Source organism: Equus quagga, chromosome 16 (assembly GCF_021613505.1).
Source record: "Equus quagga isolate Etosha38 chromosome 16, UCLA_HA_Equagga_1.0, whole genome shotgun sequence".
NCBI lineage: Eukaryota > Metazoa > Chordata > Mammalia > Perissodactyla > Equidae > Equus > Equus quagga.
The window spans coordinates 50,843,127-50,870,389 of NC_060282.1; positions in this window are offsets into that span (position 1 = coordinate 50,843,127).

The window sequence follows — 27,263 nt, forward strand, 5'->3', positions numbered from 1 at the left end:
CTTGAGATCTGTTAGCCTGTGCCTAATATGTTTAGGTGCTCCTATGTTGGTTGCATATATATTTATGATTTTTACATCTCTTGATGAGTTGACCTCTTTATCATTATATAGGGACTTTCTTTGTCCTTTGTTACCAGTTTTAGCTTAAAGTCCATCTTGTCTAATATAACTATGACTACTCCTACTTTCTTTTGGTTTGCACTTACATGGAATATCTTTTTCTATCACTTCACTTTGAACCTATTTGTGTTCTTAAAACTAAAGTGAGTCTCTAATACACAGCATATTGTTGGATCTTTTTTTTTTTTAATCCATTGAGACACTCTTTACCTTTTGATTTGGGGATTCAATCTATTGACATTTAGAGTATTATTGATATGTAAGGACTTAGTAATGACATCTTATTAATTGATTCCTATTTGTTTTCTACTTTCATTGTTCTTCTTTCACTCTGTGTCTGTCTACCATCATAAATTAGTGATTTTTCTATAGTGATATGCTCTGTTGCCCCTTTCTATAGCTTCGTGCATTTGCTCTAGGTTTTTGCTTTGTGGTTACCATGAGACTTACATAAGATATCTCATAGATAAAATGGTTCATTTTTAGCTGATAGTAACTTAACTTCAATTGTCCACAGATGCTTTATCCTTTCCCACTCCTATTTTATATTTTTGATGTCATTATTACATCCTTTTATATAGTGTATTCACCAACACATTATAGTAGCTATAATTATTGTTAATACTCTTTTCCTTGACCTTTATACTATAGTTAAGTGATTAACACATCATTTTATTACAGATTTAGAATTTTATAACTCTGGCTGTATATTTACCTCAATTTGTTGCATATGTTCATGTTTTTATGTCACTGATTAATATCTTTTCATTTCATCTTGAAAAGTACCTTTCAGTATTTTTTTGCAAAGCAGTTCTAGTGGTGATGTACTACTTCAGCTTTTGTTTGTCTAGAATGTCTTTATTTCTCCTTCATAACTGAAGGATAACTTTGCCAGACAGAGTACTTTGTGCTAGTAATTTTTCTTTTCAACCTTTGAATATGTCATTCTACTGTCTTGTGGCCTATAGGGTTTCTGCTGAGAAATCGGCTAATGGCTTAATGAAGGTTCCTTTGTAGGTTAAAATCTTTTTTCTCTGGTTGTTTTTAGACTTTTTATTATTTTTTTTTTTCTGAGGAAGATTCACCCTGAGCTAACATCTGTGCCCAGTCTTCCCGTATTTTATATGTGTGTTGCCAGTACAGCATGGCTGATGAGTGGTATATGTCCACACCTGGGATCTGAACCCACGAACCCAGGCCTCCAACATGGAGTATGCCGAACTTTAACCCCTATGTCATGGGGCTGGCCACTAAACTTACTACTTTATCCTTGATTTGACAGTTTTATTATAATGTGTCTTAGAGAAGGTCTTTTGCATTGAGATAATAGAGTGATCTGTTAGCTTTGTAAATTTGGATTTCCAAATCTCTCCCCAGGTTTGAGAAGTTCTCAGCTGTTATTTCCTTAAATAAATTTTCTACTCCCTTCTCCCTCTCTTCTTCTTCTGAATCCCTGAGTCTTCTTATATTTGTTCCTTTGATGAAATTCCACAGACCACATAGGTTTCTTTGATCTTCTCCATTCTTTTTTCTTTGTTCTCCTCTAACTGGGTTATTTCAAAATTCCTATCCTCTAACTCATTTACTCTATCCTCCATTTGCTTTACTCTACTGCAGATGCTCTCTATTCATTTTTTATTTCATTCATTGAGTTTTTCAGCTCCAGAATTTTTGTTTAGTTCTTTTTTAAGATTTCTATCTTGTTGAAAAAGAATTTCATTTGATCATATATTCTTTTCAAGACTTTGTTGAATTGTCTTTCTGAGTTTTCTTATAGCATGTTGAGTTCTTTCAAAACAGTTATTTTGAATTCTTTATCAGCTACATCACAAAATTCCAGGCTTTTCAGCTCAGTTATTGGAGAATTATTATTTTCTCTTGGGGATGGTATATTTCCTTGATTTTTTTCATGTACCTAATAGTTTTGTATTGGCGGTTTTGCATTTGAAATAGCAGACACCTCCTTAAATCTTTGCTAGCTGCTTTCAAATAATGCATTATGTTCAATGTTGCTGTTATTTTATGGGGTTTTATCTGTATTTGTATTAGTACATTGGCTGCAATCCTCTTGCTCACTCTTGTGGCAGTTTTCTTAAGCTTCCTGTCTTCTCTGGTTCTTAAAAATCACTGGGCTGGCTACTGGAACCTCTCTTTTGTTTTTCAGAAAGTGGTGCTATAGCTCAAGTTTGTGGTTTCTCCCTTGCTCACAGATAGTGGTTTTTTTTCTAAGCATACTCTGTCTATCAGAGTTCTCTCTTGCCAATGCACATGGAAGCACACTCAAGGAGCTAGCTGCAATTTGGGAGGAGGTGTGGGTTTTACTCTAGTGTAGTCGGGGGCACCCCTGGACCCAGTAGGGAGATTCCTTTGTGTGCTCATAGGTTTCCAGGCTCTCACAGGTGGACTTCCTTCTGTGCTGTCATCAGGAAACATGCCGCTTATCTGCCTCTTTCCAAATCTCCTCCCTCCCTCTAGCCATGGAGGTTCAACCTCAATAATCTGGGTGCTACTGGAGAGAAACAAATTTTTCCAATCATGTCTCACGCAACTAGGGTAGCTGGACACTCACTCAATGCTATACTTTTCCCCTGTGGGAGAGGTCATTGCTGCCAGATAAGTCAGCCCCATGACGTGCTTCCTTAGGTGGGAACAGCATTGGGTAAATTTCTCTTACCCCTGCCTCACCATGACCAAACTTGCGTTTTGGATAGTTTTTTCTCCAGTGGAATACTGTAATGTAACCTAGGGAAATATGGTTTTCTGCCCATTGTTTCTCATACATGGGTATTTGCCCAGGTCAGCACTCTCCAACTTTTTTCCCAAGATGGGTCTGGGCAGGTTCACTGGCTCCCCTTGTTCTACAACCCATACTGTAGGCTGTCTGCCTATTATCCAAGGTCTGTCTGCCGATTATCAGATGCACACATGAGTGAAACTCCTTCTAGTCCCTTGGCATACGTTGCTAGATCTCACAGTATACACAAAGACACTCTTGCTCATAGATGGGAGTCTAGTGTATTATTAAAAAGGGGGCAGAGAGATCGTCTCATGCTGCTGTTATGCTGACATCATTCTCTAAAAGTTTACCCCTTGATTACTGTAATTGTGTTTAAACTTTTATTGCTGTTGTTATAGTTTATGAAAAGGGACACAGAGACACAATTATTTAAAAAGACTTCTAAGGCAAAATAAACTAAATGTGGAGAGAAGATGGTTAAACTCGCTTTTATATGTGTTATTTTTAATATACTTTTAGTTCTGTATATTTTATACATGTATATATTTGAATTTATATTATAAATATATAATATAAACATATTATATAATGTGCATTATATTATATAGTATAATTAAGTATATTATATCTATTAAATAATATATAAAATTATATATATTTGAATTTGAATATATATTTATGAAATTTCCTTTTGAGATTTTCTAGTCACACAATAGGAAAACTGTCAAATCTGAGCTAAAATGTTTATGAGAGGACTTCATAAAATCATAGATTTTTAAAAATCTTGCAGAAATAAATGAATAACTGGTTTTTTAAAGTCGTATATAGACTATGAGATTAGAAGAATGGATACAGTAATTCATATTTGTTACTCTGTTCCTTCAATAATTTATTGCCTTCTTCTTATTTATTTCAATATCCTTATTAGTTTAGGGTGTCTTCTTCATTATGACTGTTGATTAAGAACTCTTATAATCCTAAATTATGGATGGTAAACCACAATTGTTCTTGCTTATTCATTTTAAACTGCATAAGGTATTTCAAAAGCTTATTGGTCTCTAATTGCTAACATAAATCCTTTTGAAAACTTTTGTTGTAAAAAGTTATAAAACTGCCTAAAATCTAGTTTTGATTCTGGCACCTGGTATAAAAGCTGTTTTCTGAATATTTCCTTCTTTTTTAACTAACTCACCAATTGGCTGTATTTAAAACAGTTAAAGTAATTGGCATGATTATTGATGTGCTAGCAAACTGTTTATCAGCCAAGAATTTGAGGACCATGGAACATTTATTATGGAATAAAAATAATTCCAATTGGCAATGATTGGATGAGAACTTGGGTCCACTCAATGGATGAAACCATTCTCAATTATATTTGTGCTTTCATATGGCCTCATGAACTTGAGGTATGGCAAAAGCAACAACTACAATAACACTTATAAGGGCATGCTTGTAGGACCTCCAGATGTTACATCCAGTGAAGAACATAGCTCAAGAGAAGATTAAAACAAGACCAAGTGAAGCTACACAATTGTGCCACAGATCATAGAATGAGTCAGGACAGAATTGCATCTTGACCCAATGGCCTTTCTGCCATAGTGTGCAGTTATATTTAAATTAGTGTTTTCAAAATGTGTTCTTGGCCACCAAATCAGAATCATTTGGAATGTCAGTGAAAAATCCATAATTATGAGTTTTTCCCTAAATCTACTGAATCAGATTGGGGGTTAGGAGTGGGTGGTAGGAATTTGCATTGTTAACAAGCACCCTTTAACTGATTCTTATGTACATTAATCTTTTTCAATGATATAGGCCTAAAGGCTAAAAAAATTAAGGGATAAAACACAGATTTAAGCATTCAACTGCTTTGTCTGTCACTGATGTAACTAACAACATCAAAATCACTGAGAGACACTACAGTGCACCCCAGAAGACAAAAGGGGTAAAATAAACCATAACTACCACAGTTGTTAAAGGACACACAAAATGAAAAGATGTAAAATATGACATCAAAAACACCAAATGTGAGGCTTGCCTCATAGCATAGTGATTAAGTTCATGTGCTCTGCTTTGGCAGCCCAGAGTTCGCCATTTTGGGTCCCAGGTGCAGACCTACACAACGCTTGTTGAGCTATGCTGTGGCAGGCATCCCACATATAAAGTAGATGAAGATGGGCACAGATGTTAGCTCAGGGCGAATCATCTTCAGCAAAAAGTGGAGGATTGGTGGCACATGTTAGCTTAGGGCTAATCTTCCTAAAAGAATAGACACAACATCTAAGGGGGGAGTAAAAATGTAGTGCTTTCAGAATGCTCTCAAAATTAAGCAATTATCACCTGAAAATAGTCTACCATATGTATCTATCTATCTATATAATATATATTATGTATATGTATGTATTTACATGTATGTAATATATATTATATATATTTATGTTGATATATATGAACCTCATAGTAACCACAAACCAAAAACCTACAACAGAGAAAAATAGAAAGGAACCCAAACATAGCACTAATAAAACCATCAAACTACAAAGGAAAAAGACCAAGAAAAGAAGAAAAGAATAGAAAAGAACTACAAAAACAATGAGAAAACAACAAACAAAATGACAATAAGTCCAGATCTGTGAAAAATGATTTTAAATGTAAATGGATGAACTGCTCCAATCAAAAGACATAAGGTAACTGAATGAATACAAAAACAAGACCCATTTATATGCTGACTACAAGAGACTCACTTCAGATATAAGGACATGCACAAATTGAAAGTAAACGAATGCAAAAAGATATTCCATGCAAATGGAAATGAGCAAAAAAACTAGAGATAAAGATTAAAAAAAGGCATCCAAAATAAGAAAGGGGTCAATCCAAGAACAGGATATAACATTTGTAAACATTTATGATGCAACATAGGAGCACATAAATATATAAAGCAAATATTAACAGACATAAAAGGAGAAATTGACAGTAATAAAATAATAGTAGGGGACTTTAATACCCTACTTTCATCAATGGATAGATCATCCAGACTGAAAAGCAACAGGGAAATATTGGCCTTAAAAGACTAATTAGATCAGATGGACTTAATAAATATATACAAAATATTCCATCAGAAAAAATGCAAAATAAACATTCTTTTCAAGTGCACGTGGAACATTCTCCAGGATAGATGACATGTTAGGCCACAAACAAGTCTCAATAATTTTAAGAAGATTAAAATTATAGCAAGCATCTTTTCCAACCACAATGTTTTAAAAGTAGAAATCAATTAGAAGAAGAAAACAAAAGAAAACACAAACACATGGAGACTAAACAGCATGATACGAAATAACCAATGGCCTAATGAAGAAATCAAAAAATACCTTGAGACAAATGAAAATAGAAACACAACTTTCCAAAATCTATGAGATGCAGCAAAAGCAATTCTAACAGGGAAGTTCATAGCAATACAGGCCTACCTTAGGAAACAAAAACAGTCTCATAGAAACGATCTAACTTTACACTTAAAGAAACTAGAAAAAAGAACAAACAAAGCCCAAAGCTAGTAGAAGGAAGGAAATAATAAAGATCAGAGTGGAAATAAAAGAAATAGAGACTAACATAAAAACAACTAGAAAGATCAATGAAACTAAAACCTAGTTCCTTAAAAAGATAAATAAAATTGACATACTGTTAGCCAGAGTCATCAAGAAACCAAGAGAGAGGGCCTGAATAAATAAAATCAAAAATAAAGGAGAAGTTACAACTGACAACCATGTAAATAAAAAAGATCATAAGAGACTACTACCAACAATTATATGCAAACAAATTGGAAAACCTAGGAAAAATGGATAAATTTCTAGATGCACACAACCTGCTAGGACTGAATCATGAAGAAATAGAAAATCTCAATAGACCTATATATGTAATGAAATTGAATCAGTAATTTAAAAATTCCCAAAAGCAAAAAGTTTAAGACCAGATAGCTTCACAGGTGAATTCCAACAAGCACTTAATGAAAAGTTAATGCCTATCCTTTTCAATTTATTCCAAAAAATTGAAGAGAAAGAAATGCTCCTAAGTTTATTTTACAAGGCCAAAATTACCCTGACGCCAAAACTAGACAAAGACACAACAAAAAAAGAAAATACAGGCCAATGTGCCTGATGAACATAGATTCAGAAATCCTCAACTAAATATTAGCAAACTGAATGCAATGATACATTAAAAGGATCATACACCACAATCAAGTGGGATTTATTCTAGTGATGCAAGGATGCTTCAACATCCCCAAATCAATCAATATATACACATTAACAAAGTGAAGGATAAAAGTCTCATGATTAGCTCAAGAGACACAGCAAAAGCATTTGAAAAAATTCAACATCAGTTTTTGATAAAAACTCTCGACAAAGTAGGTATAAGAAACCTAACTCAAGATAATAAATGCCAATACGACAAACTCACAGCTAACATCATTCTCAAAGGTGAAAATGTGCAAGCTTTTCTTCTAAGATCAGGAAATGGACAGGGATTACCACTCTTGCCACTTTTATTCAATGTAATATTTGAAGTCCAAGCCATAGCAATTAGAAAAAAAGAAATAAAATTTATTTAAATAGAAAAGGAAGAAGTAAAACTGTCGCTATTTGAAGATAACATGATGCTTTATATAGAAAACCCTAAAGACTCTACCAAAAAATATTAGAACTAATAAATGAATTCAGTAAAGTTGCAGGACATAAAATTAATATACAGAAAGTGGTTGCATTTCCACACATTAATAGTTAGCTATGAGAAAGACAATTTAAAAAGACCATCCATTTACTATTGTATCAAAAAGAGTAAAATGCCTAGGAATAAATTTAACTAAGGATGTGAAAGGGCTGTACTCTGAAAACTATAAGACATTGATGAAAGAAATTGAAGAAGACGCAAATGAATGGAAGGATATATTGTGCTCATGGATTGGAAGAATTAATATTGTTAAAATGCCCATACGACCCATAGCAATCTACAGATTCACGCAATCCTCATCAAAATATCAATGGCATTTTTCACAAAACTAGAACAAAAATTCCTAAAATTTTTATAGAACTGTATAAGGTCCCAAATAGCCAAAGCAATCTTGAGAAAGAAGAATAAAACTGGAGGCATCACACTCCCTGATTTCAAACTATACCACAAAGCTATAGTAATCAAAATCGTATGGCACTGGTACAAAACACAGATACATAGATCAATCGAGTAGAATAGAGAGCCCAGAAAAAAAAATTGCCATATATGGTCAATTAACCTATGACACAGGAAGCAAGAATATACGATGAGGAAAAGACAGTCTCTTCAATAAATGGTATTTTGAAAATTGGACAGCTACATGAAAAAGAATTAAACTGGACCACCATCTTTCACCATATACAAAAAATAAATTCAAAATGGATTAAAGACTTGAATGTGAGACCTGAAACCATAAAACTCCTAGAAGAAAATATAGGCAGTCAGGTCTTTGACATTGGTCTTAGCAATAATTTTTGGACCAGTGTCCTCAGGCAAGGACAACAAAAACAAAAACAAATGAGATTACATCAAACTAAAAAGCCTTTGCACTGCAAAGGAAATCATCAACGACATGAACAGGCAACCTACTGAACAGGAGAAGATATTTGCAAATTATACAGCTGATAAGGGATTAATATCCAAAATAATAAAAAACTTATACAACTTAATGTCAAAAAAAAACAGCAATCTGATATAAAAATGGGCAGAGGACTTAAACATTTTTCCATGACATACAGATGGCCAAAGGACACATGAAGAGATACTCAGCGTCACTAATCATCAATGAAATCCAAATCAAAACCCCAGTGACATACAACTTCACACTTGTCAGAATCCCTATTACCAAGGAGACAAAAAATAACAAGTCTTGGCAAGGATGTGGAGAAAAGAGAACACTTTTCCCACAGTTGGTGCAGTCACTATGGAAAACGTTCTTCAAAAAATTAAAAATAGAATTGCCATAAGATTCAGCAATCCACTTTTGGATACTTATCCAAAAGAAAATGAAAACACTAATTTGAAGAGATATATGGCACTCTTATGTTCATTGCAGCATTATTTACAATAGCCAAGATATAGAAGAGACCTACACGTCCATTGATAGATGAATAGATAAAGAAGATATGGTGTGTATAGTACAATGGAAACTTAGCCATAAAAAAATAAAATCTTGCCATTTGCTACAACATGGATGGAACTAGAGGGTATTATTCTAAGTGAAATAAGCCAGACAGAGGAAGACAAAAACTGCATCATTTCATTTATATGTGGAATCTAAGAAACAAAACAATTGAGCAAACAAAACTAAATAAAAACCAGACTCATAGATACAGGAAACAAAGTAGTGGATATCAGAGTGGGGAGGGCATCGGGTATTGGTGAAATAGGTGAACAGGATTAATGGTACAAACTTCCAGTTATAAAATACATAAATCATAGGGATGTAATGTACGGCATAGGGAATATAGTCAATAATATTATAATAACTTTGAATGGTGACAGATGGTAACTAGATTTATCATGGTGATAATTTTGTAATGTATATAAATATCAAATCATTATGATATACACTTGAAATTAAGATGTTGTATATCAGTTACACTTCAATAAAAAAAATAACTGCTAGAAGTTATCAATAACAATAATATGGATTCCTAGAACCTATCTTAGAGATACTGATAGTTGTTCTGGTGTGAGTACAAAATTCAGAGTACACGATATTTGGAAAACATCTATGTGATGGTGCATTGTTTCTTTTTCCAGGTGTAATAGCTAGGTATTTGAAATTAATAGTTCTTTTTGTAGAGGTATTTTTTTAAAGCTACAAGTTGGGACTTTGATTTCAGGTACTTGACAACCAAGAAATGTACTGAAGCCAATGAAATTTCCTAGTTAATAGCGTTAGAATGGCATAGTTGTGGAATTCATTAAGTTCCAATAATAAAATTAATCATCAGTGGTATGTTAATTTTATTTGCTCCCATATTAAAATGCTGGACTGTAACCAGTATTAAAAATATCAATTATATCCTAACCTTACATGCAGACTTCTTTGATTTTATTTTGTTTAGAACAGTGATAGAAATATGTGTGTTTTCCTGCATGGTCTTTTGAAATATCACTATTTTTGATAAAGATACCATCATAAATATAGGGAAGTGTACGTATTTTAACAACTTATACTAATGTAGAATCCTTTTACATTTATTGTCCATCCTAGTTTGCTAAAAATATTAAAGCATTGAATCATGACTATATTGGCAGATAATATGTAGTAACCACCTGTGATGGTTAATTTATATGTCAACCTGACTGAACCACAAGGTGCCCAGGTACTTGGTGCAACATTATTCTAAGTGTGTCTGTGAAGGTGTTTGTGGATGAAATTAACGTTTCAATTGGTAGGCTGTGTAAAGCAGATTGCCCTCTCTAATATGGGTGGCTTGACATCAGTTGAAGGCCTGAATCAAACAAAAAATGTTGACCCGCTCGCAATTTAAGAGTGAACTCCTCTTTCTGGCTCCCTTGAGTTGGGATATCAGTCTTCTCTTGACTTTGGTCTCAAACTGAAACATTGGACCATTTTGGTTCTTGAGCCTTCCAGCTTTTGGATTGGAATTTACATCATTGGCTCGCCTGGGTCCAGCTTGCTGGCAATAAATCTTGGGACTTCTCAGCCTCCATAATCATGTGAGACAATTCCTTATAATAAATCTCTCTCTGTCTCTCTCTCCACGTATATGTATACATATATTTATAAACACACATATTTATACATATATACGTACACACATATATACATACAGACATTCATATATATACATCCTTTTGGTTTTGTTCCTCTTGATAATCTCGAACAGTATGCCACCTATTTAAAATACTACTCACTTTATTAGAGAGAAAAGAAAAGAAAGATCTTCTTTCTGGCATATAATCTTTAATAAAGGACACGTGTTTTGCCTTCACAGAAAATTAGATGCTAAGACCACACCAGAACATTGTTAGCCAGTGATTTCTTGCTATAACAGATGTAACATAGTATTATATTTAGGTAAAAATAATATAGAATAAATTCTTCTATTAAGGGATTTCAAAATAAATTTGTATGTTGCTTATAATAGGAATTACATTTGTTCACATTTAAATGAGGTTTAACTAACCTGGCAAAATAGCTTCCAAAGTTCATTATCTCTCCAGTCTGGGGAATGTAATATGTGAACAAGGTAATAAATATATGCATTTTATGCATTTCCATAGCATTTTTCTCTTTACTTATGCATCACCATGCCACTCCCTATTTTTGAAAATGGAGATAATAGAATTAGGCTGTGGAAAGACCATAGCCACATTTATTTTTAAATCTTAGCTCTATCAGTTCTGACTTTAGCTAAGTCATTTATCCAAACTGAGTTTCCTTTTCTTCCTCTGAAAATTTGTTCTAGATAAACAGCACCTTAGACTTGTGAAATTTAAGGTTGTATGTGAAATTATTTAACGCAATATAGGTAATCTAGTAGATTCTGAACAATTATTAAATAGGAAATTATATTTGATTCACAAGACAAATTAACCATTATGATATATTTCCATATTTTAGAGGTATACAGATATAAAATGCGGAATAAAATCATTTATTCAGAGGCCCCTATTGAAAATATGTTAAAAAATCTGGATCTTTGGAAGCATCTACTTGCCAAATTTATGTGATCTTAAGGTGGAAATTGATCAGAAAATGTTTACCAATGAATTCATTATATGTCTGTATGTACATAAGGAAGTTTTGCCTCTTTATTTTAAAATAAATTTAATAAAATTAACCTTATTTTATTAAACACATTAAATAAAAATAACTTTATTTTGAAATAATTACAGATTCACAGGAAATTGCAAAGAATTGTACAGAGAGATCGCCTTCACTCTTCACTCAGCCTTCTATAAGGTTAAGATCTTCAAATTCAAATCCAGGATGCTGACATTGGTACAAACCCATGTGTGTCCAACTCTGTGTGCATTTTTATCACAAGTGTGGTGATAAATAACTCCACAATCAAGATACCTGACAGCACCATAGCCAGAAGGCTCTTTTGTACTACCCTATTATAGAGACACCCGTCCCCTCCCCATTTCTTTCCTTCTTGTTCTACATTAAAGTATCTTGATAATTACTAACATTATTATCAATGACAACATCAGACATTCTTAAATGAAGTCCTCAGTCATGCTGTGTTAAACCACTTCCAACACTCCAACCTTCTGATCCTGACTTTGGGATACAGCAATAGACCCAACGACTGTCAGAATGTGACCATCATGACTCAGATCGCTCTCTTTTTATTTTTTGTACCATCTTACCATTTTTCAGTGTACAATACAGTAGTGTTAACTATATAAACATTGTTCTGAAATTTTACTCTATAACTTTTTCACTTAGCAAAACAAATTCTCTAGCAATTGAACAACAACTTATTTCTGCATCCTCCCCATCGCCTGGCAACCACCATTCTACTTTCTGTCTGTAAGAGTTTGATTACCTTACATATCTCATTGTAAGTGGAACCATGCAGTACTTGTCTTTTTGTGACTTGTTTATTTCACTTCGCATAACATGTTTAAGGTTTATCCATGTTGTAGCATATAGCAGGATTTCCTTCATTTTTAAGGCTGAATAATATTAAATTGTTCGTATACACCAAATTTTGTTTATCCAGTCATCCATCAATGGACATTTGGGTTACTTCTACCTCTTGGCTATTGTGAATAATGCTACAATGAACATGGGTGTGCAAATATCTCTTTGAAATCTTGTTTTATAATTGATGTTATTATAAATGGAATTATATTGCATATATACCCATGAGTGGGATTTCTAGATCATATAGTAAGTTTATTTTTAATTTTTTGAGGAAACTCTGTACGGTTTTCCTTAGTGGCTGCACCATTTTACATTCCCACCAACAGTGCACAAGTGTTCTAATTTCTCCACATCTTCACCAACACTTGTTGTTTTCTGTGTTTTGCTGTGTTTCTGTGTTTCTGTGTTTGATAGTGGCCATTCTAACAGGTGTGAAATAATTGCTCATTGTAGTTTTGATTTGCATTGCCATTATAACTAGTAATGTTGAACATCTTTTCATATACTTGTTGACCATTTCTATATCTTCTTTGGGGAAATGTCTTTTCAAGTGCTTTGCTGATTTTTTTTATTCAAATTATTTTTTTGTTTTGTTTTTGAGTTGTATGGTTTCTTTATATATCCCACATATTAACCACTTATTAGATATATGGTTTCCAATAATTTCTCCCATTTCGTAGGTTGTCTTTTTACTCTGTTGCTTGTTTCCTTTGTTGAACACAAGCTTTTAACTTTGATGTAGTCTTATTTGTCTATATTTGCTTTAGCCAATTGTGCCTTTCTTGTCACACCCAAGAAATCACTGCCAAGTCCAATGTCATAAAACGTTCTCCCTATCTTTTCTTCTGGAAGTTTTATATTTTCAGATCTTATATTTAGGTCTTTAACTTGTTTTGAGTTAATGTTTCTATATGCTGTAATGTAAGGGTCCAACTTCATTCTTTTTCATATAGATATACACATTTCCCAGCACCAATTGTTGAAGAGAGTATTTTTTCCCCAGGATGTACCCTTGACATCCCCTTTAAAGGTAATTTGACCATATACATGAGGGTTTATTTCTGGGCTTTCTATTCTATTTCATTTGTGTATATGTATGTCTTTATGCCATTACCACTCTGTTGTGGTTACTGTAACTTTGTGTTAAGTTTTGAAATCAGTAAGTGTGAGGCCTCCAGCTTTGTTTTCATTTCTCAATTTTTCTCTTTTTGCTGTTTAAAGTCTTTGAGATCCCATATAAATTTTAAATTTTTTTTCTATTTCTGCAAAAATTGCTATTGGATGACAAAATGCCCAAGGATTTTGATACAGATTTCATTGAATCTGTAGATCACTTTCAATCTTATTGACATCTTAACGATATAATCCTCCACTCTATGAACTTTCCATTCATTTGTGGCTCCTTTAATTTCTTTCAGTAATATTTTGTAGTTTTTGCCTCCTTGGTAAGTTTTTTCCCACATATTTTATTCTTTTTGATGATATCATAAAGTTGTTTTCTTAATTTCCTTTTGATTACTCATTATTAGTTTATAGAAGTACAACTGATTTTTGTGTGTTAATTTTGCATTCTGCAACATGGCTGAATTCATTTATTAGTTCTAACAGTTTTTTAATGGAATATTTATGGTTTTATACATTTTGATTATGTGATCTGTAACAGAGATAATGTTACTTCTTCCTTTCTAATTTGTATGCCTTTTGTTTCTTTTTCTTGTATAATTGCTCCGAGTCTTCTAGTAGTACTTTGAATAGGAGTGGCAAGAGTAGGCATCCTCATCTTGTTCTTGATCTTAGAGGAAAAGCTTCCACTCTCTCACCGTTACGGATAATTATAGCTATGGGCATTTCGTATGCGGACTTTATCATGCTGAGGTAATTTCCTTCTTTCCTAGTTTGAGTGCTTTTTATAATAAAAAAGTGTTGAATTTTGTCAAATGCTTTTACTGCATCAATCAAAACGACCATGTTTTTGTCCTTTGTTCTGTTAATTTTGTGTATTATATTGATTTTCATATCTTGAAACATGTTTGCATTCCACTTATCATGGTGTATAATCCTTTCAATGTGTTGCTGAATTCTGTTTGCTAGTATTTTGTTGAAGATTGTTGTATTGTCTTTCATTAGGAATATTAGTCTGTAATTTCCTCTTTTTGCAAAGCCTTTGTCTGATTTTGTTATCAATATAATCCTGATCTCAAAAAATCAGTTTGGAATTGTTTCCTCCTCTTTGGTTTTTTGGAACAGTTTGAGAAGGATTGGTATTTATTCTTCTTTAAATGTTTGGGAGAATTCTCCAGTGAAGCCATCTGGTCCTGGACTTTATTTATTTTTTTATTTTATTTTGGTGAGGAAGATTGGCCCTGAGCTAACATCTGTTGCCAGTCTTCCACTTTTTTCTTGAGGAAGATTGTCCCTGAGCTAACATCTGTTGCCAATCTTCCTCTATTTTGTATGCTGCCACAGCCTGGCTCAGTGATTGATATGTAGGTCCACACCTGGAATCTGAACTTATGAACACTGCAGCACCAAAGTGGAGTGTGCAAACTTAACCACTATGCCACTGAGAGGGCCCCCTGGACTTTTTATTATTGAGAGGTTTTTATTATTGATTTAATCTCTTTACTAGTTATAGATGTGTTCAGATAATTTATTTCTTCATGGTTCAGTCTGCATAGGTTGTATGTTTATAGAAATTCATCCATTTCTTCTGTTACCCAATTTGTTAGTGTATATCTGTTCATAGTTTTTTTTTCTATTGTTTTTCTCTCTCTTTCATTTATCTGCTCTCATTTTTGTTGTTTCTTTTCTTCTGCTAACATTGGGTTTAGTTTGCTGTTCTTTTTCTAATTCCATGAGGTGTAAAGTTATGTCATTGATTTGGTATCTTTCTTCTTTTTAATGCAGGCATTTACTGCTGTAAACTTTCCTCTTACTACTGCTTTTGCTGCATCCCACAAATTTTGGTGTGCTGTTTTTTCATTTTTGTTTGCCTAAAGATACCTTTTAATTTCCCTGGTGATTTCTACTTTGACCCCTTGGTTTTTCAAAAGTGTGTTGTTTAATTTCCAAATTTTTGTGAATTTTTCAGTTTTCCTTTTGCTGTTGATTTCTAGCATCATTCCACTGTGGTCAGAAAAGATAATTTTTATGATTTTAATCTTAAATTTCTTAATACTTGTTTTGTGACCTAATGTGTGATCTACCCTAGAAAATGTTCTGTGTGCATTGAGACTGTGTATTCTGCCGTTGTTGGGTAGAGTATCATGTATATGGCTGTTAGGTCCAATTGATCTATAGTGTTGTTCAAGTCCTTTATTTCCATATTGATCTTTTGTCTGGTTGATCTATCTGTTATTGAAAGTGGAATATTTTAATTTCCTACTATTATTACGTTACTTTTTCTCTCTCACATTATGTCAATGTTTACCTTATATATTAGGGTGCTCTGCTCTTAGGTGCATATATATCATTTTAATTCTTATATCTTCTTGGTGAATTGACCTTTTTATCATTGTCTCTTATGACAGTTTTTGACTTGAAGTCTATTTTGTCTGATGTGTGTGGTCACCTCTGCTCTCTCTTGGCTGCCCTGACATTGAATATCTTTTTCCATCCTTTCACTTTCAGCCTATGTATGTTCTTATATTTAAAGTGAGTCTCTTGTAGACAACATATAGTCAAATCTTGAGGTTTGTTGTTGTTAATCCATTTAGCCATTGTATGGCTTGTGAGTGGGAAGTTTAATCTATTTAAATTTAAAGTAATTACTAATATGAAAGGCCCAGTGTTGCCATTTTGTTAATTGTTTTTCATATACCATGTGATTATTTTGTGTCTTATTTTCTCTTGCTGCATTTATTTGTGTTTAATTATTTATTTGGTCATATGCTTTGATTCGTGTATCAATTTCTTTTTCCATCTTCTGTAGGTATATTCTTTGTGGTTACCATAGAGATTACATAAAACAGGTTATGGTTATAGCAATCTATTTCAAACTGAATAACAACTTAACCTCAATCACATATGAAGTCACTACTTTTCTTCTCCTTCCTGTGACTTTGTGTACCAGATATTGTTGTTAAGTCAGTGTCTCTGGGGAAATAAGGGCCGGGGCTTATATTCTGCCATCTTGTTGATGTAATTCCCCTTTTGCTTCTATTTTTAAATGGACAAATAAACTTTTTGAATTGTTATTTCTTGTTATAAATAAGTCATATAAGCAAGAGATCATCATAATTTAACTTAATACACTTTTATTAAAAGTCTACTCTGTACTAAGTTCAATGGTAAGCTCTGGGACTTTCAAAACAAAGAAGACACATCTCTGAGTTTATGTAATTGGATGGGATAACAAATATTTAAAAATCATTAAAATCTAGTGTAAAGATGTAAATAATGAAAGCCTGTACAGAGTGAAGACTGAAGGATTGGCTCTCTCTGGATAATCATAGAACATATCCTAAGAAACTCCACACTGGGCTGAATTTTGGGAGGTAAATCAGATCTTGTATGTAAAAAAATGCTAAAAGGGAAAACATATTGTAATGTAAATGTATCAAATCAATATGTTGTATATCTTAAACTTATACAACATTGTATGTAAAATATATCTCAAAAGCACTACTACTTCAATCAAAAAATACATTCTTTGAAGAGTTTCCAATAGACAATGGTACACGTAACAATTGGTTTAGAATTTAACAACATTATATTGAAAAGGATTTTTTTTGTTTCTATCTCTTTGAGGAGTAAATTTAAATTGAAACATTTATCCATCCTGCATGTATATGAATGTATCCTACCTACTGAATTAAAAAAACTCTCAATATTACATGTTTATTTTCATACATGAGTTTTACTATTGTCTCAGCAGAGGGGAAAACTGCCAATCCTCTAGCTAGAACTTCCAGTCTATGTTAAACAGAAGTGGCAAGAGTGGGGCATCCTTGTCTTATTCCTGATCTTAGAGGGAAATCTTTCAACTTTTCACATTGAGTATGATATTGGCTCTGGGCTTGCCATAGATGACCTTTATTATGTTGAGGTACACTACTTTTGTATCTAATTTGTTGAGGGTTGTTATCATGAAAGAATGTTTAATTTTGTCAAATGCTTTTTCTGCATCTACTGAGATAGTCATATGATTTTTGCCCCTCACTTTGTTAATGTGATGTGTCACATTTATTGATTTGTATATGTTGATTCTTCATTGCATAACAAGGATAAATCCAACTTAATCATGATGTACGATCCTTTTAATGTACTATTCAATTCTGTTCACTAGTACTTTGCTGAGGATTTTTACATCTATATTCATCAGGTATATTGACTTCTAACTTTCTTTTCTTGTTCTTGTCTAGCTTTGAGATCAGAATAATTCTGGCCTTGTAAAATGAGTTTGGAAGTGTTCCATTATCATCAATTTTTTGGAAGAGTTTGAGAAGGATTGGTATTAATTCTTCTTCAAATATTTTGTAAAATTCACTAGTAAAGACACCAGGCCTTGCACTTTTCTTTGTTGTGAGGTTTTAGATTACTTATTCAATCTTCTTACTCATTACCTGTCTGTTAAGATTTTCTGTTTCTTCATGATTCAGTCTTGGAAGGTTGTTTCTTTCTAATATGTATGCATTTCTCCGGGCTTTCCAATTTGTTGGTGCATAGTTATTCATAGTAGTCTCTTATGATCTTTCATATGTTTACTTTTTAATCGTGACATTTGTTAACCTGAAAAAGATGTTATTTCTATATGATCTAAAAAGAGCATCATTTCCTTTTTATTTCTCTTATTCTATTTACTTTACTATTACTTTTATTAAGATTGGGATTACACTTTAAAAAATGGTCTTGCACATCAATTTATAAGATTAAATTATTTGTCTTCTTAACGTAGTCATCACACAGATATGTTTTCATAAACTGTATCTGGCTCACAAATATATTTTTCTGTTTATTCTCTCTGTCTTTCAAATTTAAAGTAAATGTCAAATTTTATATATTGAGATTAGACATAAAAATTAAATTTCCAGAATTTCTGATAAAATTAGAGCATCATGTTCTATTTTGGCATAGCAAGAACATGTCAAATCTTAGTATCAATTGCTCCCATTAGTCCAAAATATATATTAATTTAGTGATTTTTGCTTAAAATATTTACATATTCCAATGTTGGGTTCATTTATATTTATAACTACTGTATCTTCTTGATGAATTGACCTCTTTTTCATTATATGATGACTTTCTTTGTGTTTTATTACCATCTTTGATTTTTTGTTGTTGAGTTACGTGAGTTCTTTGTATATTTTGGAGATTAACCCCTTGTCAGGTATGTGGTTTGAAAATATTTTTCCCCAAGTGGTGGGTTGTCTTTTTGTTTTAATCCTGGTTTCCCTTGCCTTGTAGAAGCTCTTTAGTCTGGTGAAGTCCCTGTTGTTTATTTTTTCCTTTGTTTCCCTTGTCCGAGAAGACATGGTATTTAAAAGATCCTTTTAAGACCGATGTCAAAGAGTGTACTGCCTATATTTTATTCTAGAAAGTTTATGGGTTCAGGTCTTACCTTCAAGTCTATGATCCGTTTTGAGTTTATTTTTGTGAATGGCATAAGGTAATGGTCTACTTTCATTCTTTTACATGTGGCTGTCCAGTTTTCCCAACACTATTTATTAAAAAGAGACTTTTCTTTCTGCATTGTATGTTCTTAGCTCCTTTACTGAAGAGTAGCTATCTGTACATTTTTGGTTTTATTTCTGGGCTTTCAATTCTGTTCCATTGATCTATGTGCCTGTTTTTGTACCAGTACCATGCTGTTTTGATTGTTATAGCTTTGTAGTACATTTTTAGGTCAGGGATTGTGATGCCTCCAGATTTTTTCTTTTTTCTCAGGATTGCTTTAGCAATTTAGGGTCTTTTGTTCCCCATATGAATTTTAGGATTCTTTTTTCTATTTCCATGAAGAATGTCATTGGGATTCTGATTGTGATTGCATTGGATCTGTAGGTTGCTTTAGGTAGGATGGACATTTTAACTATGTTTATTCTTCCAATCCATGTGCATGGAATGTGTTACCATTTCTTTATGTCACCATCAATTCCTTTCAGTAAAGTCTTGTAGTTTTCATTGCATAGGTCTTTCACTTCCTTGGTTAAATTTATTCCAAGATATTTTATTCCTTTTGTTGAGATTGTGAATGGGATTGTGTGCTTGAGTTTTCTTTCTGTTAGTTTGTTATTGGAGTAAAGAAATGCAACTGATTTTTGTAAGTTGATTTTGTACCCTGAAATATTGCTGTCATTATTGATTATTTCTAGTAGCTTTGCAGTAGATTTTTAAAATTTTTCCATATATAAAATCATGTCAACTCAAACAGCGAAAGTTTCACTTCTTCATTGCCTATTTGGATTCGTTTTACTTCTTTTGCTTGCTTAATTGCAGTGGCAAAAACCTCCAGGTCTATGTTGAATAAGAGTGTTGAGAGTGGGCATCATTGTCTTGTTCCTGTTCTCTGAGGGATGGCTTTCAGTTTTTCCCCATTGAGTTTGATGTTGACTGTGGGTCTGGCTTTTATTATGTTGAGGTAGTTTCCTTCTATATCCATTTTACTAAGAGTTTTTATCATAAATGGATGTTGGATCTTGTCATATGCTTTCTCTGCAACTATTGAGATGATCATGTGGTTTTTTGTTCCTCATTTTGTTAATGTAGTGTATGAGATTGATTGATTTGCAGATGAACCATTCCTGTGTCCCTGGTGTAAATCCCACTTGATCATGGTATATGATCTTTTTAATGTATTGCAGTATTCACTTTGCCAATATTTTGTTGATGATTTTTGCATCTATGCTCATCAGCATTATTGGCCTGTAATTTTTCTTCTTGTGTTGTCCTTGTCTGGCTTTGGTATCAGGATGATGTTGGCCTTGTAGAATGTCTTATAAAATGTTCCATATTCCTCAATTTTCTAGAATATTTTGAGAAGGATAAGTATTATCTCTTCTTTGAATGACTGGTAGAATTCTCCAGAGAAGCCATCTGGTCCTCGACTTTTATTTTTGGGGAGGTTTTTGATTACTGTTTTAATCTCTTGTGATTGGTCTACTCAGATTCTCTATTTCTTCTTGATTCAGTTTTGGGAGGTTGTAAGAGTCTAAGAATTTATCCATTTCTTCTGGTTTGTCCAATTTGTTGGCATATGGTTTTTCATAGTATTCTCTTATAATCTTTTGCGTTTCTGCGGTATCCATTGTAACTTCTCCTCTTACATTTCTGATTTTATGTATTTGAGCCTTCTCTCTTTTTTCCTAGTGAGTCTGCCTAAGGGTTTGTCAATTTTATCTTCTCAAAGAACCAACTTTTTGTTTAACTGATCCTTTCTACTGTCTTTTTTGTTTCAATTTCATTTATTTCTGCATTAATTTTTGTTATTTTCCTCCTTGTACTGACTTTTGGCTTTATTTGTTCTGGTTTTTCTAATTCTTTTACCTGTGGTTTGAGATTGCTTATTTGATATTTTTCTTGTTTGTTAAGGTGAAGCTTTATTATAACGAATTTCCGTCTTACAGCTGCTTTTGCTGCATCCTAAATGAGTTGATGTGGTATGCTTTCATTTTCATTTGTCTCCAGATATTTGTTTTCTCCTTTAATTTCGTCAATGATCCATTTGTTGTTCAGTAGCATGTTTTTAATCTCTATATCTTTGCCCGTTTCCCAGCTTTTTTCTTGTAATTGATTTCTAACTTCATAGCATATGGTCAGAAAAGATGCTTGGTATTATTTGAATCCTCTTAAATTTATTGAGGTTTACCTTTTTTCCCAACAAATGGTCTATGCTTGAGAATGTTCCATGTGTACTATAGAAGAATGTGTAACTAGCTATTTTTCCATGGAGTGTTTATATATATATATATATGTTTATATATATATAAAGTACATCTGTTCCAGCTTTTCATTTGATTCTAGAATTTCGTTGTTGACTGTCTGTCTGGATGACCTATCCATTGGTGTAAGTGGGATGTTGAGTTCTCCTACTATTATTGTGTTGTTGTTAATACCTCCTTTTAGGTTTGTTAATAATTGCTTTATGTACTTTAGTGTTCCTGTGTTGGTTGCACATATGTTTATAAATGTTTTTTCTTCTTGGTGGCCTGTCCCTTTTATCATAATCTACTGCCCCTCTTTGTCTCTCTTTACCTGTTCTGTCTTGAAGTCAACTTTGATATAAGTATGGCAACGCCTGCTTACTCTCATTCACCATTAGCTTCGAGCATCGTCTTCCATCCCCTGACTCTGAGTCTGTGTTTGTCTTTGGGGTTGAGCTGTTTTCCCTGGAGGCAGCATATTGTTGGGTCTTGTTTTTTAAATCCATCCTGCCATTCTGTGTCTTTTTATTGGATAATTCAATCCATTTACATTTAGAGTGATTATTGATATATGAGGGCCTAATGCTGTCATTTTATCACTTGTTTCTGGTTGTCCTGCATTTCCCTTGTTTCTCACCCATGTAGTTTGGATGACCAATTCAGTTAGGTAGTTTTCTATGCCAGTTTCCTTAGTTTTTTCCTTATTTATCATTTTCATCTCAGTGCTAATTATTTGTTTAGTGAGTACCATGTGGTTTGTATAAAAAAATCTGATAGATGAGATAGTCAATTTTCTTATAGCCTCTTGTTCCCTTAGACTAAGCTGGTTCCATCCCCTTGCACTTCCCCTTCTAAGTCGTTATTGTCAAATCTTATTTCATCTTGTGTTGTGACTTTGTGGTTAATATGACAAGTCTATATTTATTCTGCTGTTTTCCTTCCCTTTATCTTAATGTTATAATTAAGCATTGGCTAACCTGTCCTGTTGGAAAGCTGAAAACTTCTGATTTTACCTGTCTACTTATCTCCTTTCTCAGAGATTTGTAATCCCTTTCTTCTTTTTTTCTTTCAGGTATGAGGTACTTCCTGAGGATTTCTTGTAGGGAAGGTTTTGTGTCATTGAACTCCCTTAACTTTTGTTTATCCGGGAAAGTTTTTATTTCTCCATCATATTTGAAGAATATTTTCACTGGAGGGAGTATTCTTGGCTGGAGATTTTTACCTTTCAGAATTTTGAATATATCATTCCAGTTTTCCCTAGCCTGTAACGTTCTGCTTAGAAATCTGCTGACAGCTTCATAGGGGTCCCTTTGTACATTGTTTTCTTCTGCCTTGCTGCCTTTAGTTTTTCTTTATCTTTGACTTTTGCCAGCTTTACTACTACATGCCTTGGAGTTGGTCTTTTTACATTGGTAAAGTTTGGAGATCTATTATCTTCTGTCATGTGGATTTCCAGCTCCCTCCCAGGTTCAGGAAGTTCTCAGATATTATTTCTTTGAACAAGCCTTCTGCTCCATTCTCCCTCTCTTCTCTCTCTCAAATACCTATAATCCTTATGTTGCATTTCCTAATTGAGTCAGATATTTCTCGGTGAGTTTCTTCATTCCTTTTTAGTCTTATTTCTCCCTCCTCCTCTATCTGAAGCATTTCTATATTCCTGTCCTCCAGACTGCTAATTCTGTCCTCCATAATATCAGCTCTACTGTTCAGGGAGTCCAGAATTTTCTTAATCTCCTCCATTGTGTTTTTCATCTCCTACATTTCTGATTGGTTCTTCTTTATAGTTTCAAGGTCTTTTGTGAAGTATCTCTTGAACTTGTTGAATTGTCTACCTTTATTATCTTTTAACTCGTTGAGTTTTTTAATGATAGCTATTTTGAATTCTTTGTCACTTAGGTTATAGATTTATGTGTCTTCAGGATTGATTTCTGGGTACTTGTCATTTTCCTTCTCTTCTGGAGATTTAATATATTTTTTCATACTGCTTGACAGTGTGTATTTGTGCCTCTGGATAGAGATAGAATTTGATTGCAGCTTCCACTTGCTGTGACTGGGGGAAGCAGGCAGGAGCTGTGTAATGTGCACCCACCAGGATCTCCATCAGCTGTGCTTGTCTGAGCCTGAGCCACTCTTTGTGATCACAGCAGCTCTGTGGTTTCTCCCACCAACTGTGGGAACAATTACACAGGGGCTCTGGGTTGCTGCCACCTGCTCCCACAGACCCGCCCAGAAGCATTCCCCTTTTAGGGAATGGAGCCGTGTTATCTACTTTCAAGGCAGCTGGGAGCTTGTTCTTCCCAACTTTGAGTTCCACTGCCATCTGGCCCTGGGTTGTACCAGCTGTTTTGCTTGGTGGGTGGGGCTTCCCCATTTAGTCTGACCAGTGCCACTCCCTGTGACCATGGTTGGATTGTGGACTCTCCCAGCGGTCAAGAGAGTGCTCACACAGGAGCTCAGGTCTGCTGCTGCCTGCTCCCACAGTCCTGCCAGTCGTAATGCTCCTTTGGGACTGCTGTGATACTGTGGACATTTGTAGTAGCTGGGGGCACTTTCACCCAGGCCATAGGTGTGCCATTGTATATTACTAGATTGCACCAGCCTTTGTGCTTGGTGGGCAGGGTATTCCCACTGGGATGGAGCCAAGGTCACTCCCTGGGGCTGTGATGGGACTGTGGCTTTTGCCACTGGACCAAGGAGCAATTACACTGGGGCTCAAGGTTGTTACTGCCTTCTCCCACAGTCCCACTGAGTTACATTTTCCCCTTCAGGTCCACAGCAGAGCTATGGGCATTTAAGCCTGCCGGGGGTTTCTTTGCCCTTACTCACAGCTGTGCCACATCTGCTCCTAAGTGGCACCAGCCTTTGTGCTTGGCGGGCAGGGTCTCCCCACCCGGTCTGACCCTGAGTCACTCCCTGGAGCTGCAGTGGGACTGTGGGCTTTCCCACTGGACCAAAGAGCAATCATGGTGGGCTCAGGGCTGCAGATACTTGTTCCCACAGTCATGCTGAGGAGCACACCCACCCTGGGGCTGTGGCAGTGCTATGAGTGTTTCACCTGGGAGAGCAGTCTCTCACGGGTATTGAGATGTCTGGGAGCCAGAGACTTCTCACTTATCTCCAGCTCCTCCCCGAGGATAGTCCATCAACCATCTGATATGTGGCAGCATGGGTCTCTTTGGCATCCTGGGATGTGGGTATCCTCCACTGGTCAATGAATTGCCCATTTAGTTGTAGTTCAAAGGGGAAGAGACAAAGGGAACCACTCACTCCACCCTGTTGGTGACATCATCATATTAAAGTATTCTTAATTTGACTATGCATTTATCCTTACCAGTGTGCTTTATATTTTTATATGTTTCCATGTTACTAATTAGTATAATTTTTTTTCAGCTTGAAGGATTCCTTTCAGCATTTCTTATAAGGCTGGTCTAGTGCTGATAAGCTTTTTCAGTTTTTATTTGTCTGGGAAAGTCTTTATCTCTCCTTCTTTTCTAAAGCAGAGTTTGCCAGATGAAGTATTCTTGGTTGGCAGATTTTTGTTCTTTCAGCACTTCAAATATACCTTCTGCTCTCTCCTGGCCTGGAAGGTTTTTTCTGAGATATCTATTGAAAGCTGCCTCAGTGTTTCCTCATATGTGAGAAATTTTTTCTCTTCATGCTCTTAAAATTTTCTCTTCTTTGGGCACTGGCCCCATGACTGAGTGGTTAAGTCCACGTGCTCCAGTTTGGCAGCCCAGGGTTTTGCCAGTTTGGATCCTGGGCACGGACAAGGCACTGCTCATCAGGTCATGTTGAGGTGGCAATCCACATAGCACAACTAGAGGCACTCACAACTAGAATATGCAACTATGTACTGGGGGGCTTTGGGGAGAAGAAAAAAAACGATTTGCAACAGTTGTTAGCTCAGATGCCAATCTTAAAAAAAAATTCTCTTTTTTTGATTTTAGATAGTTTTATTATAATATGTCTTTGAGAAGATTTTTTTGGGTTGAATCTTTTTGGGGACTTACAAGCTTCCTGAACTTAGAGGTTCAAATTGCTCCTTAGATTTGGAGAGTTCTCAATCATTATTTCTTTAAACAAGCTTTCTGCACCTTTTCTTCCTCTCTTCTCCTTCTGAGACCCCTATAAAGTGTAGATTGTTTCCTTTGATGATATCCCATAATCTGTGTAGGCTTTCTTCACTCTTTTTTTCTTCCTTTTTCTCCTTTGACTGGATAATTTCAAATGACTTGTCATTGACTTTACAGATTTTTTCTTCTGCTTGATCAAGTCTGTTGTTAGTGCTTTCTATTGCATTTTAAAATTCATTTATTGTATTCTTCAGCTCCAGAATTTTGTTTGGTTCTTTTTAAGATTTCTATATCTCTGTTGAACTTCCTTTTTGTTCATGTATTGTTTTCTTGATTTTGTTGAATTATCTTCTTGTGTTCTCTTGCAGCTCATGGAGCTTCCTTCCAACAATTATTTTGAATTTTTTATCAGACAAATTGCATATCTCCATTTCTTTGGTGTAATTGCTGGGAAATTCTTGTTTTGCTTTGGCGCTGTCATGTTTCCTGAGTTTTCATGTTCCTTGAAGTCTTACATTGCTGCATTTGCATTTGAAGAAGCAGCCACCCTCTCCAGTGTTTAATGACTGACTTTGGGGGAGAAAAACCTTCTGTCAGCCCTGATAGGAATTTTGAGACTTTCTCAGATCCTTCCTACGAAAACATCTTCTCTACAATTCTTGTTCCCTCTTGGAGGGGAAGTTCTTAAGATAGTATGATTTCTTTCAATCCAGAAAAGCCAGACTTGGTGCTGGAAGCCTCCCATTCACTTTCATTAGTGTGGTGCTGAATGCTCGTTTGTGTGCTTTCTCCCAATCCCACAGAGTCAAGATGGTTTTCTGTGAATATTCACTGGCTATCTGCAAAGGCTCGCACTCACTGCCCTCTGTGGCATGTACAGGGAGTCAGTCATGGGGTAGAGGGTCATGTGGATGAGGTGCAGAGCATTAGAGCTCCCCTTGGGCCATCTGGTGGGACCCACAAGTGAAGAGTCTGCAGTAGCTTGTGTACAGACTTACTGATGAGTCTGCAAATTGGTTGGTAGGATCCATGTCTCTTTGATGCCCTCCAAGAACCCTGGCTGCAGTTTTCCCATCTGCTTCCCACTCTCCAGTCATGTAGCTCACCTCTGTATTCTGGATGAAATGAGAAAGAAGTGGGCCTCTTTGGCAGTGTCCTGCACAGCTGGGGATGCTGAGTAATCAATTGAACATTTTTACTTTCCCCTACGGAAGAAGTCACAGACCGAGAAGGTCTCTCCTGGCACTGAGCTGTGCTGCCATGGCAGGGGCATGATGTGGGCCAAGTAAAACTGCTCCCCTTACTCTCTTCAGTGTGTCTAATCTTGGATTCTTTTTCTACATTGGTTTGCTGGAACTTCTTCACTGAACCCCCAGACTTCCACAAAAGTATTCTCGTTCATGATTGATTGTCAAACTCTGTGTCCTTTGGAGGAAAGATAGTAGAAAACACTTATTCTGACATTTTGCTGAAGTCACCCAACCTGTAAGCTCTTAAGTCAGCCTCTACTTTCTGAGATGAGAGTGAGGAGACCAAAGCTAAGATTTCTTTATTATTCAATGTTCAGTAACTTGACTTTATTTCATGAATCTTCTCAAGTCACTCCAGTGCACAGTGATATATTCCTTTTTATGCAACTTGGGAGTTAATATAAGGAGAAATGTGTCATATTTTGATCTGTATCTGTTGCTGTGTAAAACATATGTCATTCCCATTAACATGATTGAGGATCTATGATGTATGGGCCCTGTAATCACCTCTCTATATGTACTATCTAACTGAACTCCCCTTGTTCACCCCTG